Source organism: Psammomys obesus, unplaced genomic scaffold, assembly GCF_907164565.1.
Source record: "Psammomys obesus unplaced genomic scaffold, mPsaObe1.curated_primary_1811, whole genome shotgun sequence".
NCBI lineage: Eukaryota > Metazoa > Chordata > Mammalia > Rodentia > Muridae > Psammomys > Psammomys obesus.
Window position 1 is genome coordinate 21,429,894 of NW_026596064.1, and position 12,609 is coordinate 21,442,502.

Below are 12,609 nucleotides of genomic sequence, written 5' to 3' on the forward strand. Positions count from 1 at the left end.
GATTATACACACTATCTTATCTTAAAATTTACAATTCAGATTATAGTAAGGAAGAAACTCTGATACTGGCTTGTAGATCAATGGAACGAAATTGAGAATCCAGAAAATTAAACTTTATTTTTGGTCAGCTGACTTTTATAAATGCTGTATCAAAGTAATTTGTCAATTCTAAGTATCGTGCAAAGACTATATGACTATTATATTTTAAATATTTGCCTCATACTCTCCATAAAAATTAGTTATGTACCTAAATTCAAGAGCTAGAATTATTAAACTTGAAGATGTTGCAGAAGAAAATCTTCATGACTTTGTCAGAAAGAGTTCTTAGATATGAGACCAAAGCCTTGATTTTAAAATGAGTAACTCCTAGTAATAATTGGACTGGCAAGAGATGCCCACTTGTGCAGTAGTGTCATAAATGGTATGGAAGTAGTAAGCCACTATCTAACACTGTTATTTTTTTTTAATGAACATAGTATTAAACTGTCCCCTAACTCCCTATCTTTATACCCATAGATTAGTGCATCTCTTAACCCTCATTAAAGAAAAAAATTTCAGAAGGTGGTGATTAATACAGACAATAATAGCTGGTCAGTGTATCACATTCAGTATTACACCTTTTTTCTCAATATTCTGGGATTATTGACGACTGGAAGGCAGAAAGAGTGTAAAAGCCAGCAATAGTGAACATCTGTAATGAAACATTATTTGTTGAGCATGGTAGGACAATTGCACATGTGAACTCAGAGGCTGTGACTGAATGCACAACACCTGAATAAGATGAAGCCAGCCAAAGTACCAGTCAAGAATTCCAAGCCCTGCATGAGATTCTATTGGCAGTTAATAGCTGCTGAACAAGGTCGAGTGAGTTTTCTTCAAATATGCTGTCCCTGAAAGGCTAACCATGCTCCCATAGATGGTCCTACACCCTTGCATATACAATCAGCACTGATTAGACACTGTGAACTTTAAAACTGAGAGCACATGAAGTTGGAAGGAATAGAGGAAAAGGTAGAAGGAAGAGAATGGAGAGTGAATTTAATAAGAAACATTATATGCTGGTATACATTTTTTGGTAAAAATGCGTTTACCAAAAAGATGAATCAATAACTTGAACTTCAGCAAAATTAAGAACTTCACGATAGAAATGAAGTGATAAGCCACAGACAAGAAAACAGCTATAAATTTTGAATAGATTTACGAATCAATTTATTATAATTGCTAATGTTATTTATAAATCATAAATTATCTTATAATATATAATGAAATATTCCATAGTATGGTAAAGAATCCAATTTACAATATGAATGTTTTGAATAGATATTTCACTAATGAAGAAATAGGAATTGCAATAAACACAGGAAAAGATACTCAACATTGTAACCTTAGGGAAAAGTAAACTTAAACCAGAAGGTACCCCTTCACATTTCTATAGTAGCTATAATTTTGTTTTTTTTTTTTTAAATGCGGTAAAAATGTATTCATGAAGATGTGGAGAAATCCTACCCCGCTCATGTGATTGCAAAATTTAATAGTTTATTTCAGAATATTGGAAACTTCTTAACAACTAAAATAAACCGTATCAGAGAATCTAAAAATTTCACTTCTCAGTGCATCCCAAAGAGAAATGAAAAAAATATATCCACATAGAGACTTGCACATAATGAATGTTTACACAATTTTATTTATAATATGCAAAAGATGGAAACTGCCTTTAATGTGCATTAGCTGACAAATGGACTTTAAAAATGTGATTGCACTATACAAATTCCACTCTTTAGCTAAAATATATGAAGGGAAGTTTAATTTGACAAAATATTCCCAAACTGGGTTGTGTTTATGGTTGCATACCTCTGGATTTACTCAAGATTATTGATAGGAAGGATAAATACGTTGTGATAAAGACATTATTTTTCTTGTCTCCTTGACACAATGTAAAATCACCTGGAAATGAGTATCAGTGAGATAGTCTCTGGATTAGGTAGGCCTGAGGTCATTCCTGTGAGGGATTTTCTGAATTGAGGTCATTGAGTTTGAAAGACTTACTGTGAATTTGGACTGTACCATATCATGGGCTGGGCCCCGTGGTGAATGCAATGGAGAGAAAAAGAGCTTAGTGCTGGCATGCATGCACTGATTCAGTGTTCCTGTCTGTGGATGTACTGTGACAAGCTATTCCAACTTCCTGCTCCTTCGACTCCCATGTGATAATGAGTTGTAACATGGGATTGTAAGATGAATAAACCGTTTCTCTCTTAAGTTGATTTTGTCAGTGTTTCTTGTCACAGTAACAGGACATGGGACGCAGAAATATGTCCTATAAATTATGCTTCAATATAGTGATAAAATAAAAAATGTTTATTAAAACTGAAAAATGGCTGATACCTTGTAACCAGTAACCAAGGTTAATATCCTCAGTGACATGTCAGGTTGACAGAATGTAGTGCCCAGTATTATAATAATAAATCTTTTTGTATGCATCTCTGAAAGTCGTAATTTCAGTGTATTTATGAGAAATTAATAGACAGTATTAGTTCAGTAACAGAACATGAAGTATTTGATCTTGTTCAAAACTGTTAAGGTAAAGGAAAACAAAAATTGTCACAGACCAGAAACACTGAGTGCACATGGCACAGCCGTAAAGTTTGACATTTTGAATGGGATTCTTGCAAAAGAAGAAATATACTAGTGGAAGAATCGTACTATCTATTATTTGACATCACCAGAACATTTACTAACATTAAAGAGTCATTTTATTTTTGGTGTGAAAAAGGTCAGTTAGATTTATAAAAAGTTATCTTTTAGTAATGCATACTAAAGTCTCTATGGGTGAGTGATATGTTATCTGGCATTGTCTTTTATAACCTGGTGGAAGGAAAACTGATAAGGAGAATATGTAGAAACTGAGTATGTTAGGAGTGGACGGAACCCACTCACTGTGCATTTTTCTCTTCCACATGTTTGAAATTTTCGTAATATTTTTTCAAAAGGAAAATTGAAAAACAAATTTCACTATTAGCATTTTATGCTGACCACAGTCACATAAGAATCAGATATGTACAGTGTCAAAGTTAATAAGCCATAAAAGATTTAGTGAACATGCAAGATTAAATCAGAGCAGAATACTTGGGAGAACATTAGGAGAAGTGCTTGAGGTAACAGACCTCCTGAACTGAAGTATGTCTTGTTCTTTCCGTGAAGCCTGGTGGCCCAGTTGTAAGCTGATGTCTCAATTCCTGTCTAAATGAGGATTTTAAAATGAGGTAGAATGGTCAGAAGCCATCTTTGTTCCTACTCAGTTGTTCCTACAATCCGTGTTGTTTCACTATTCTTCATGGTTTTTGTTGTTTGACTAAGGTCTTTATCTGTGACCCTGAAAATTGTAGAAAAGGGTCCTTGCTGCTTCTTGGAATCTTTAAAAGCATCTAGTGCAAAGTACAGAGCTATTTTCCTGAAGGATATGTGCAGAGAGAATCCTTCTCTGGGCTTTGTAATTTACACTGACCTCACTGTGTCATTGAATATTGATTATGATCTATAAATCCTTATAGTTTTATTCTTATTAGAACATATACCACTGATGTTAATTTTACTACTGCCTAAGATTAACTTTTTAAAAGATAGGAGAAACTGATATGTCAGAAGAAATTTATTCTTATTGATAACACATGCTTCGTAGGTTATTTTAAAGGTGGGTTCCATGTAGTTTGGAACATGAAAGTTCGAAGTTGAAAAGCAGAGAGAAGGGCTACAGCTTATTACAATAAGGCCCTGCCCTAATTTTCTGCTCCTCAATCTTAGTGTGCCCTCAGAGTATTGCACTCTCCTTAATGACCTGCCTTCAAGCAATTTCGCTCTAATATTGTGCCCTACTGCTCAGTGAGAGAGTTAATGGTTTGTTCATGTGGCAATGAAGAGGAGCAGTATTCATATCAAAGACAACTGGTCCGACTTCCAGGTCCATCTTTGGGCCAAGATATGTAGTCGCCAACAGTGAGTTGGCGACTGTATTTTTTGAGTCCTGGCGCAAAGCAAGATCCATCTGTTTTGCCCAGCCGTTTGCCTGAGTGCCACAGAACGGTCCATTATTAGGCTTATTTGTGGTCTTGTTTGAGGTTAGGCATAATGTGAATAAACTTCAGTCCTCCTTTTGATGAATGCAGCACAGGGATTAAAAGTAGTGGTGTTGGGAGTGTAAGTGAGGCTATGTCTATTTTCTCAGTTGCTCTGTTTTCTTTGGTTGGAGAAACAGACATTTAAGAATGAGTTTGTCATCTGGAAGGATAGTTGTGACCAAGTTTCCCTCAACAGGATACAAGATGTTATTTTTGAGCTTCATTACCCTCACCAGAGAGAGGAAGAGAGACAGAGACAGACAGAGGGATAAGCAGGCAGAGATGGAGAAGCAAGCTAGTCCAAGAGGACAGGGAGGGAGGGTGTACATGACTTAATGCTGACTGTTCACAACGAACTATGATTTTGAATAGTTTCATTTGGGCCACGTCTGCTGGTTTGAGGAACTGCTAGTTGTCTGTTAAATAGTTTACATATGTATATTCAATCTGATTTCTCTCACCTTTTCTTGTCTAAGCTGGATAGTAAGACAGTTTCACTGACCACATTTTGTTGGTGAGAACAATACTAGTTGTGATTCAGATTTATCTAGAAACGGACACTTTTTATATTTCTGAATCATTTATCAGGGGTTATTGTTATTCCATAAAAATTTTGAGCACAGTTATTTTTGTCAGTGTCTTTCATGAATGTTTGGTTGCCTTATAAGGATATATGTGCTCTCCCCTCCTCTCATTCAGTTGTCCCTGGTGACGCCTCCATAATTTCTGTCTTTACACTGGTGCATTTTAAGTCTAATTCAAGCATTCAAGAAGCAGAGGAAAAGTTTAGTAAGTCAGTATTTTTTATATAAAATCTAATCCCATTCATGGGTGGATTTAGTATGAATTATGAGCAAGTTTGCATTTAAAATGTATGTACATCAAATAGACACATTGCTCAAATTATTATTCCATATATTTCAAAGGAAAACAGGATTTACAAGAGAGAACCAGATGCATTTTCTAATAATAGGTGCAATTTCAGGGGTGATTTATGATTATGATCTCATGTGGAAATATTAAAATATTACTTTGTATTATGTGAGGGTCAGACATAAACCTACCACAATCAGGGCAACAAATATATATTAAAAATACTGTTGTAAAGTAAAATAAAGAAGATAATTATAATAGTTCCACTTTGCATTTCAAAATATCTTTTTCTAAACACTAATGTGTTAGTTATTTGAAGCTAAAAATAGGAATGACTTAATGTAGTATGTGTGTGATTCTTTTATTACTAGTATTTGTAGAAGATGGTGTTTCTATAAAAGATTGAAAAAGAAACAGTAGGATGTTTTAAGCCCAAAGTTTTGGGACACTACTGGAGATCTGAATGCCTGGACTCTTATTTTGAAGATTAAAGATTTGTTTTTGTTTTGTTTTGTTTTGTTTTGTTTTAACCAGACAGTTAAATCAGGATGTCTCAATAAAATCCTTATGATTTTGTGTTACACTAGTGACAGTATGGTATAGGAAGTATAATTTGATGTTAAGTTGGGCACAGACAGCCCATAATATAATGCAGTAGCCATTTTGCATTTTGTGTTACTAACTGTGCCCCCAAAGGTCAATCATTTGAAACTACAGGTTAGTGTTTTCTCAGTTGCTTGAAGTCATAATTTTCCTTCAACATGGATATGCAGATCCATGGATTTTTCCATGTTGTCCTATGATCTCAATGTTCTGTCATACCCTTTGGATAGTAAAATTTTTCTTTAGGATATTTTTCTTTAAATTACTTATATTGTAACTAAATTCACCATAGTAATTTTGTGGCCATACCACTATGAAATCCTTAACATGGAGAGAGATTTTTCTTTTCAGAATTACCTTTGTTTCCTCTTTTAGATACTTTTATTTTCATTAAGAAACTACTCTGGGAAAAGTTTTTTTTTTCCTTTCTTTCTTTCGTTTTCCCCCTTAACAGGGATAAAAAAGCTCCGCTTGACTGGTAATGCATTGCTTTGGATGAGGAAACATTATGAAAGTTTAATTTTTAATTAAATCTGAAATACCAATTATAACTGAAAGAGATTTTAACCTGTTTCTTTTCAGACTGCCTGAAGTTACATTTCAAGACTGAAATCACTGCACCTTAAAAACAAAAGCTTGAGCTGCACTGTGTTCCTGTAAGTGGGAGCTTCCTGTGTCTTCCTCTGTGTTTCTATGGCCAGCCCACAAAGGGACAGAACCGCTGCTATCATAGTAACCAGACAGGGAGAATCTGAATGTCCCTGAAGAAATATATCCTGAAATGATTTCCTTTTCAGAAGTTATTGCGCTTGATGTTTCAGGGTGTATTTTATTCCCTTGAAATTATGAAACCTTTCTTTTGGCAGGTTTGAATTTCATTAGGGAGGGCGTCGCCCACTGTGCACCAGAACAGTGACACACACCCTGTGTGGAAAGATTTGTGCATTTTTATACCAGAACCTTAGGAGGTAAAAGAATTCTTTTGAATCAAAGTAGATTTCGTTTTCTTTGGTGATGTCACGAGACATTTTTAGCCTTTGTGTCAATGGAAATGGAAAGTTCATGATGACATCACAAGATTCTATAGCCTTGAAGATTTTGGGCAAACCTAAGTAAAAATGCATAATTCCCTTGTGTGCGTGTGTTCCCCATTCTGCTATGAAACAGTCAAAATAGCACATCTTATGTCTTCCCGTGAGCTACAAGGCTGTCTCTCAGAGCCCCATTGTTCCATAAATGCATGTCAGAGTCTACCACAGTCTGCTCTACCCTTATTTAGCTGCTGTTTTGTCAATGTACTTGGAAGAACAATTAACATTTGGGATTTCAATGTCTGAATAACAGGCAGTGAATAGAACTGGAGCAAATAAAAGATTCAGATGCCCAGGGTAGGAAACAGAAGCTTATAGTTGGTGGAAAAGAGAAAGAAAATCATTTTAATGCTGCATTCAGTGTTGGGAAATGCTACAAGGAAAGATCTTTTTCATATTTTAGATCAAAATGCACATTTTAATAATAAAATTCAGGTTTCTGATGCTTTCTAAGTTTGGCAGTCTCATGTTTTCTGTCAGAACCATAAACCACCAAGTCTTCTCTCACAATGCTGGATGTGGGGTGCCCGTACTGCACCCTGGTTTCTGCAGTGCAGGGCCCCACACAGAGGGTTAGACTATTTCTTTCATTTTCACTTTGCTTCGTTCCAGTCTTTCATTAGTGACTGAAGACAGGCCTTGAGGTTTGCACGGCTGTGTCTTTTATCTGAGTTCTGTTAAGTTCTTTTTGTTTGTTTGCTTTGTTTTGTTTTGTTTCTTTCTTTTTTTTTTTTTTTTTGAGAGAGAGAATAAAACCAAGGGAACTTTGGCAACTTGGGTTTGTTGACAGCCCACCCAATAAATAAGAAACAGTTGCTAATTTTGCCATAATTACAACAGTTTAAGCCTGAAGTCAGTAAGGTTTCTAAAAGCAGGGACTCATTCATTTTTTTAATTCCTAATATTTAACACTGTAATGGATAGCCACACACATAAAAGAGCTGATGTTTGTAATACAATTTCAAAAGTTTTAAAAAGCCAGAAATTTGAAATTACTTACCGTAAAGAGGCATCGGGAACAGATTTTGGCACTTAGGAAAATGGTAATGTCCTGTCTGCAGTCACTAATGAAAGATATTAATTTGCCATGTACAATGCTTTTGTTCATATCAGACATGGAGTCAGCCTCTTGTTCTTCCATTACCTTGCTAACTTACGCTTCTTTTCCTGACTCAGAAGAAAAGTATCTATTTATAAATATCCATTCTGTCTGTGCCATAGTCTTCAGGGGTCTGCACAATTACTTATGCATTAGAATTGACTCCAAAGATAAATCCACCTGGATGGACAGTAGTTAGCCATGTCCATCTCTGCCACTGGCTATACAGAAGACTGTGTTTGAAGGAAGTGAAGGAAGTGGTACCATGGATGCTAGGTTAGGAGGACAGGACCTTGTGAAGTTGCAGTGAGCAGATCCTCTTTTTGTTGAGTCAGACATCAGAACCAATTCTCAATACGATAAGACTACAGTATTTTTTTAGAGCTCATATCCATGTGACCTAACATTTTTGTCAGCTCTCGAACACTCTTTAAAAATTTTTTCTTAAAGGAACTTTTTTTTACATTTTTGTGAGATTTGCTTCCAATGATGCAAATTAAGGTTCTCATAATATCTGGTTGCTGAGACAAAACTAAAATGATAAAATTTGGGCCTAGTCAATGTGCTATTATCACACTGAATAACATTTAAGACCATCAAAGATTCTTATAAAAATTAACATTTTTGGTTGAAAACTGAAGTATAATTGATATAAGTGCAAAAGACTATCATAAAATATAACAGCAGCAAGAAATGTAAAAAAATCATGGAATCCCCTCATTTCGAAACTAGTAAGTTGAGGCATAGGTAGTATGTTTAGGTTGTGAAAACCACATTGCCCCCTAAGGCAGATCATCCGTAAACATGTAGATCTGCCATAAGACTATCACTGGGACCCTGGGCTTCCAGCAAGCAATCCTCTGGGAAGGACACATTTCATTTTCATAGTGTTTGAAACAGGATTACTTTTTACCAGGTAGTCCAAAATTAATGAATAAAGCAGTAATCTGAAAACAAGATAAAACCTTTTTCATTATCCCTACATAGTCTGATACTATACCCTTGAATGTGGCTTGTGGCCTTCATAGACAAATTTATTGGTTCACTTAACATTGTGCACCTTCCCCTTCTTACCTTGAAGTCCAAATCACTGTGTGCAAAAAAGTTAATGACCTAAGTCTTTGTGCTCCAACAGGATGAAATACTTCCACTTCTACAAATATTTATGGAAGCTTTAACCAACAGAGGAAGGAGAGACCATGACATGAGAATGCCATGATTGTTAAGTGATTGACAAAGATTGGTCTGCTAGAAATTTTTGTAGTTATTTAGTTTATAGTCGTGAGGATGAAGCCAGAAATCTGAACATCGAAATCAGACTTGCCAGCAGTATGCACATGGTATTAGAGTATCTCTGTTGTCGGAGAGAACAGTTTTGGGGGGAGTGTAGTAAACTTAAATAATTTTAAAATAATTAGTAAGTATGGTAATTTATTTTCCACTGCCTTTATTAATCCTGAAATTCCACAATCCAAAGAGGGAAGTATCAGGACTTTTCTATTATTATAGCCAGAGTCAGATCCTAGACCAAGACCAGTTTCTCAGTTCTATCTTACCACACTCATGCCTTCCCCTTCTTACCATGAAGTCCAAATCACTGTGTAAAAAAGTTAATGACCTAAGTCTTTATGCCCCAACAAGATGAAACAGTTCCACTTTTACAAATATCCGTGGAAGCTTTGGCCTACAAAGAAGGAGAGACCATGACTTGAGAATGCCAGAGTAGAACACTAAATATGGTCATCAAAAAGCACTCCTCAAACTTCTCTCTCCTCTCCATGCTGATTAACATTTATTACGTACTCCCTGTGAACCAGACATGCTCACTAACACCCCTGTTGTGTAATTAAGGGGTTGTAAATATATTTGGTAAATCCCCTAAAAATTAAATCATTAATTCATTCTTCAACTGTATTTGATATTAAGAATATAGAAATGATCTCTGAAGCCTGAGCTGAATTCATAAACTATTAAAGAATAACATATGAGTTAAGTACACAGATAATTACAAAATTACAAAGTGTCACCATGAAAAGAACTGTGTGGAAGAGGATGGTGGGTGAGGTAAACCTAATTGTATTCTCAGTAAAGCATTGTTTCTGAATTTGAGGATAGCTTGGGCCTCTGAAATTTACACCGAATTTAGGACACATTTCCCATAAGCAGAGCGAATACTGACGACCTTCTCAGATGAGGTCAAGCTCATTTCCTTTGTAGTTAATAATTATTAAAGCTCTGCTTCTGGTTAGTTCATTTTTTAAAATATTTAAGTGTTCTTTATGTAACTAAAGAATATGTAGCAATAGTATGTTTTACTCCTAGACTATACTTTTTACTGTTAAACTTTACCCTTATCTTTAAGTCTGGTATATTTTATCTTATACAATTACCAGAGGTCTAGAAGCAATTAAAGCTTTGAAAATTGTTACTTTCTATAAAAATACTTAATTTCTAGATTAAGGAACAATGAGACTATCTTAACACATGTTGCATTAGTATCCTAGAAAGTCACTCAACCATAATAGAGATACTGGTTTGTTTTCAAAATCTTGCAAATTAGCCTTTTCAATTAAAAATAGAGGAGATGCTAATATTGAACCATAGAAAGTAGGTTATGGTATAAAGAAATGAAAATTATCTGCTCTTAGTCAGAAGGCATCACCATTGGAAAACAGTGCAGCAGCAAAGAAACAGGGTTTTTTTTTTTCCTATTCTTAATTTTGGAGATAAGCAAAATTCAGGCCTCAGATTCCTATCCATGTTATATAGTTAGATATATAGCCATTTAATTAAATACTTAGAGCCCAAGCCGGAAAGCTGGGCCTGTGAACCCTAATTCTCAGCCACATTACCATACACAAACCACCTAGTAGATGATCAAAGTCCACACTGGAACACTTTCACAATCTTAGGTGAAAGGGACTATTTGTACAGGAGACAGGTTTGTGCCGAAGCCTCAGTTAATAGGAATATTAACAATATAGATGACTCTGAATCTGTTTACTTAATGTACTATATACCTTTTAAGAGCTGTCTATCATTATTGTTACCCACATTCTGCAACTACTCAGCAAAGAAGGAATCGTTTCTATGTTCTAATGAAGAAACTGAGCCTCACAAAATTAGCATTTACAGGATCACAAAGCTAATATGTGAGTTTGTATCACTACCAGGCCTAACAAATTCAAATGCTTTGGGCCTCTCTTACTTTTTTTTTTTTTTTTTTTTTTCTGTTACACCTTGGTATTGCTTCAGCTCATATGGTCACACAACCCATTATTTTTCAATGGTCTAAATGTATTTAAAAACTGAAAAAAGATGTTAAGAAAGTATAAAGTATGTTCTTTCTACATAAAACTGTCACAACAGCACAGTATCATGTTGAAATAAAATAGCTTCTGAAACTCATGTATTACAGTAAGAGCTTGAGCCATCATTCACACATAAACCCACTTGTTTTCTGTCTGTCTGCTTGGAAGATAGGGTCTCATGTAGTCACAGACTGTCCTCCAACTCTCTGTGTACACAAGACTGACGTTGAACTCCTGATTCCCCTGCCTCAGTGTTCTAAATTCTAGGATTACCATCATGTACCACCCTGCCTGTTTAATCATTACCCATCCACCTCTATGATTACTCTTCTGGATGATATTTAGTTTTCTATGGTCTACGTAGTAGTATGACCACTTACCTTATGAAGAACAATTGTTTTACATTTATTCTTATGCTTCCCAAGAAGAAGGAGTATTGAGAGATTGCCTTTAAAACTGAATTCTGTTATTATATTTGCAAAGAAACACAATAGTTTCATGCTTTCTTCATTGAGAAGTGAGAAGCTGAGAAGGCTGCCTGGTACATCTCTGCATTTTCTTAACTTGTTGTGTGTCTTTGATCAACACCACAATCATATAACAAAAGGTGGTGCAACTATCCTGGATCCCATGTAAACATACCTTTGAGAAAAGAATGAGAAGTAAAATTGCTGTGGTCATTAAGCCAATAAAATAAATAATTCAAATGTTCTAAAATTAAAATTTGGTTTATTAGATTTTCTTTCTAAGATGAGCCTTATAGCATGATCAGAGATTTTATATAAATATATATTTTATAGTAGTAGTAAGGTTAAACATAAAAATGTAAAATAATAAACACTGAAACATAATTGAAGCATAAGCATTGTTTTCTAATGACTGCCGAGGGTTTCATGAGAATTTCAGAATTCTGGAATTAGAGGTAATATATCAGTAAGCTTGAAGTCAGACTGGGATATAAAGTGAGATCCTACCAGAAAAAAAAAAAGAGGAGAAAAGGGAGAAGGTAGAGGGAGGAGGTATGGAGGTTAAAAGCTTTGTTAAGAGGAAGGCAGTTTATCTTTCCTATTCAAAACTGAAGAGAAGCAATTCTGAAGGGACATTCTGGACCTTTGAAACACCGAATTTCCAGGAAATTAGGCACATGTGTCGTCATAAGAAGTTCAGATCTACATTTCAGTTCAGGTTGTCCCACATTGGCTTTAACTGTGGCCCCCAGCGTCCCACAAGGCGATCTGAAAGCACCTTTCTGAGTCAGCCTGGAGAGACTAATGGGGCCATGCTGAAGCCTGATTCTTCATGGGGACCATGAGTCCAGAAGGCAGAATGAAGTTGGTTTTTTTCTCATGCAGAAACTTGAAGCTATAAACTCTTACCCGTAATTGCTCCAAAGGCATTCAAAGAAATAAATTGGATACTATCGGTACCTAGAATTAGAATATCTAGATGTTTAACATGGCCTTTTACTTTGTGTCAAATGTACCAATTTAGCCATACAAATTTTGCTTAACTATGTT

General features: G+C 35.3%; 1 protein-coding gene across 9 annotated transcripts in view; it reads left to right on the forward strand.

The window, feature by feature from the left end:
• Positions 1 to 12,609, forward strand: part of Zbtb20 (zinc finger and BTB domain containing 20) — a 767,676-nt gene that overhangs the window by 305,217 nt on the left and 449,850 nt on the right. For all 9 annotated transcript variants that reach the window (XM_055624791.1, XM_055624790.1, XM_055624785.1 and 6 more), the window contains one exon: positions 6,174 to 6,247. The gene's annotated coding sequence lies outside the window, so the exon portion shown is untranslated. The remainder of the gene's footprint in view (positions 1 to 6,173; positions 6,248 to 12,609) is intronic.